Genomic DNA, 5,000 nt, shown 5'->3' with positions numbered 1-5,000 from the left:
AGAGAGAGAGAGAGAGTACAAAAAGAAAAAGAAAAAGAAGAAGAAAAATTAAAACGAATAAAAAGAGGACGAATGAAAATTTTCTAAAACGTTCTAATGCCATATTATTTGCGATTGAAATATATTTTCCTTTTTTTTCTATCCAAACGTTTCTTTTTTTTTTTGTTTCTTTTCCTTTGTATCGTGAAAAAAAAAACAACGGAAAATAGAAAACAGAATAAAAAGAAGAAGAAGAAGAAGAAGAAGAATAAATTCCTCACCCATCATCAGCCCTTCAATCGAAAATATCAAATTCTTCAATGCACACACACACACACACACACACACGAGTCTTCTCTATTTGGCAAAAAAGACGAAGAAGTCGAAGAAGAAGAAGGAGAAAGAAAGAAAGAAAGAAAGAAAGAAAGAAAGAACGAACGAACGGGCAAAGGAAAACAAAAAACAAAAAACAAAAAATGAAAAAGGAAAGAGAAGAATGGAGGAAAGAAATCAAATAAAAAAAAGAAAAAAGAAAAATTAAAAAAAGAAAAAAAAAAGAAAAGAAAGAACAAAGTATAAAACGAAAGAACGATCGTGATATCTCTTAATCGCAGAAGGAGGAGGAGAAGGAGAAGGAGAAACAGGAGGAAGAGGAGGAGGAGGAGGAGGAGGAGGAGGAGGAGGAGGATGGACTGCATGCATTCTTTCAGTTATGCGTTAGTTGCCCGGGGGTGAGAAGGGTGATACCGGGACCGCGTTGGGTGGAGGGAGGGCGGTGCAAAAGGTATAAAAAAGAAAAATGAGAGGAAAAAAAAGGGAAAAAAAAAAGATTAAGAAAAAGAGAAAAGAGATCAGAAAAAAAGAGGGAGAGAGAGAGAGAGAGAGTGGAAAAAAAAGAAAAGAAAGGAAAAAAGAAAGAAAGAAGAAACAAAATCTTGCCCTTGACCCTTCTCAGCATCCAGATTTCTCGGACAACTTGGACCACATTCTGGGTCGTCTTCTTGGCGTTCCCGAATCCGATCCGGTTTGGTGATGCCGCAGGAAACGAGACAAGATATAGAGAAGAGAAGAGAAGAGAAGAGAAGAGAAGAGAAGAGAAGAGAAGAGAAGAGAAGAGAAGAGTACAGATGAGATGAGAAGAAAGAAGAGAAGAGGAGAAATTCGAAAGAAAGAAAGGAATAGAGAGAGAGAGAGAGAGAGAGAGAGAGAGAGAGAGAGAGAAGAAATTGAAAAGAAAGAGAAAGAAAGATGGAAGGTAAGGTGAAGGAAGGGTGAATAAGAATGAAGAAGGATGAATAAGGGTGAAGGAAGGGTGAATAAGAATGAAGAAGGATGAATAAGGGGTGAAGAAGATTGTAGAAGGGTGGCAATGATGATGGTAATGGCGATGTTGATGTTGATGTTGATGCTGATGGTGAAATCATACAAGAAGAAGAAGAAGAAGAAGAAGAAGAGGAGGGGTCCTGTCTTTAGTCCAAGTTTTAAGTTTGAAAGGTTGGTTGAGGGGTTTGAGAGGTAGTAAGATCTAAGATCGTGTTAGGGATAAGGGAACTAAATAGGGATAGGGAGATTGATAACAACCATACTACTACACAGAGAAATTATTAAGTGAACGAAAGTAAATATTATAATACAATAACTATGGTGAGGATAGGGGTGGGGGTGGGGTGGGGGGGGGAGTGAGGGGCTATGATATGGTGATATAGGATTTGGAAAAGTAAAAAATGTACGTTCTATGTAATTTCTTTTTATTTTCGAGAGAACGTTGAAATAAACGAAATACTTTTTACATTTCGTAATTCATTCATTTCTATCTTTCTTTCTTTCTTTCTTTCTTTCTTTCTTTCTTTCTTTCTTTCTCTTTTGATAAACTATTGAAAAATATCTAAGATTATATGATTATGTTTCTCTTTCTTTCACCATCGCGCTCCTCTTCCCTCTTCCACGATACTATGCAGTTAAACCACCGCCGAGAATTTCCCCCGTCATCTCCCCACTCGGCCCCCACCCCTCTCCTACCATCCCGCCCATTCAACTTTAAACGGGAGGGAAACTCGAGATACCCTTGGCGAAGTGAAATTTGATTCTCTTGATAATTTCATTTGCCAAGAGTTGAAAAAGAAAACAAAGAAGATGGCGGAATAGAAGGAAGAAAGATAAATAAATAAATAAATAAATAAATAAATAAATAAATAAATAAATAAATAAATAAATAAATAAATAGAATACTTTAGGATCTCGATGACACTATCAAAGTTGAGATAGTTCGAAAAGAGAGAGAGAGAGAGAGAGAGGGCGGGTGGAAGGGTGGGGAGGGGAAGGAAACTTATCCCTTATCATTAAAACATTTTTGATGGTCACGAATATTTTATAAAGTATTTTACTGTCATCGCGAACGTTCATTATATATATATATATATAAAAAACACTTTTTACCCTACGTACTTTGCGGTCAAATTTCATTTTCTTCCTTTCACGATTAATCTTGATTGCAGAATGATTATTTTTCTTTATGTTTTATTTTTTTTTTTTGTTTTCTTTCGTCCCTTCCTATCCCACCTCCCGTAGTCGTCACCCACCCCCATCCCTCTATGCCATCACCACGCACACTTTATGACAAAATTACGCTGCATTTACGATCGATATTGTACGAATTATTACAGGAATTATTACGGGTTATATATTATATGATATATGTTATCATTTATATATGATAACAATGAAAATATATAGATAATTATAAATTGAAAAAATAGAGAGAGAGAGAGAGAGAGAGAGAGAGAGATGGATAAATCGATAGAAACATATATCGAACACGTAAAAAAAATTCTACACAAGCCCTCATAGATTTCACTTTAACTTAACTTAACTTAACTTAACTTAAACCGATCGATAATTCCGTAAAATTATGTACGTACGAGAATGTATGCATTAACAGGATTACAAAAATTGGGGTTGATGAACTTGAACTCGATAGGAAATGTAAAGGATATAATATAAGGACGAACCGAATGGATTCGTGAGTGAACTGATGACGGATAAGATAGATTGGTTGGGTTAGGGAGAATGGCGGGGATTAAACATAAACGTGGATGGGGTCGGGAGGTGGGAAAGAAAGAAAGAAAGAAAGAAAGAAAGAAAGAAAGAAAGAGAAAGAATAGAGAACGAAGAGAAAGAAGAAAGAAAATAGGACGACGAAGGTGAAAAGAGAAATGCACTCGAAAAAGTATTCTCGATATTTCGTGATTTCGTTTTTTAACTGCGTTAAGGATCAAGGAAAAAAGGAAAAAGAAAAAAAGAGAGAGAAAAGTTCAAGAGTAGAGGAAGAAGAAGAAGAAGAAGAAGAAGAAGAAGAAGAAGAAGAAGAAGAAGAAGAAGAAGATGAGGATGAGGATGAAGATGAGGATGAGGATGAGGATGAGGATGAGGATGAGAATGAGGATGAAGAAGGAGGAAGAGGAAGAGGAGGAGCAGGAGGAGGAGGAGGATGAGAAGGATGAGAAGATGTACCTATAGAAGGACCTGCACGGCCAGTGGGAATGGAATGCAGGTACAAGTCCAGTCTCCGGCTTTGCTCTCGCCTCCTCACCTCCTGACCAACCTCTCCTCCCTCCCCCTCTCCTCCCACTTCTCCTTCTCCTCACCACTCTTCTTCTTCTTCTTCTTCTTCTACTTTACCGCCACTCTACTTCTCTCTCACTCTCTCTCTCTCTCTCTCTCTCTCTCTCTCTCTTTCCCTCTTCCTATCTTCTTTCTTTCTCTCTCTTACTTTCTTTCTCTTTCTTTCTCTCTCGTTTACAACGAACATAGTGGAGGACAGAAAATCAAGGAACATGTTCGTTCGGCAAGCTCAACACCTACTACTACTACTACTATTATCATTATTATTATCACTATTACTAATACTAGTAAATAATAATAATAATAATAATAATAATAATAATAATAATAATAATAATGATGATGATGATGATGATGATGATGATAATAATAATAATAATAATAATAATAATAATAATAATAATAATAATAATAATAATAATGTTGATAATATTTACTTACACATATCACACATTTAATCCTCTCATCTGCTTTCCATTTATTACTTTTATCGTTTTTCTTTTGCATCATTGCCGACTTATTAAATTAATCATCAATTTGTTATTCTGTTATTTTGTTATTATTGCATGACAAATAATATATCTACATCGAATTCATATTCACTTTACTCGACCTCTCCCCTCCCCGAATCACCCCAACCATCTCTCACTCTCTATCGTCATCACGTATGGAAACATTCCGGGGGATAATTTTAGGGGATGTTTTATATCGTACGTTTCTTCTATCGAACGTACGATTAACGTGTTAAGGATCTATGGTATTATTTCTTTATAAATATATATATATATATATATGTGTGTGTGTATGTGAATATATATTCCACGATTATCATCAATCTCCATCTCTCTCTATATCTGTCTGTCTGTCTGTCTGTCTGTCTATCTCAAATATTCTCTTCATTATTTACGATTATTTCCTTTCTCCCTTAACCGATAAAAATCTTTCTCTGTCTATGAATGAAGAGGAAATGAATGATATTCCTCTCTCTCTCTCTCTTTCTTTCTCTCTTTCTCTCTCTAAGGGAACGTACATTTTAATAACTATAGTCTGATCAATTATAATAAAAATAGATATATAGATAAAATATATCACGTATGTATATTGGATCGTCTAACGTGTAATGTCGGATTTTTTTTTGCCCTTATTCTTTTTTTTTTTTTCTTTTTTATGGAAGAGCATTTTTCTCTTTTTCCCTCTTTCTTTTCTATTTTTTTCTGTTTTTTTTTTTTTTTTTTTTTTTTTTTTTTTTTTTATCAAAAAAGTTCAATTCTCCTCTACCTCGGTGTAAAAAAAACAAATACATCGAGATTTTTCTTCGTGAAATTCGTCAAATTGTATTGCGTTTCGTCGTCGACGTTGTTTTATTTTCTTTTTCTTTTTTCTTTTTTTCTTTCTTTTTT

General features: G+C 34.8%; 1 long non-coding RNA gene across 2 annotated transcripts in view; it reads right to left on the bottom strand.

Moving 5' to 3' along the window:
- Nucleotides 1–5,000, bottom strand: part of LOC118441177 (uncharacterized) — a 65,478-nt gene that overhangs the window by 7,012 nt on the left and 53,466 nt on the right. The gene's annotated exons all lie outside the window — the stretch shown is intronic.

This window comes from Vespa mandarinia, chromosome 11 (assembly GCF_050613455.1).
Source record: "Vespa mandarinia isolate Hongniang chromosome 11, ASM5061345v1, whole genome shotgun sequence".
Taxonomy (NCBI): Eukaryota; Metazoa; Arthropoda; class Insecta; order Hymenoptera; family Vespidae; genus Vespa; species Vespa mandarinia.
Note: the sequence above shows the minus strand (reverse complement) of the source record. Positions and strands in the feature narration are given on the sequence as shown.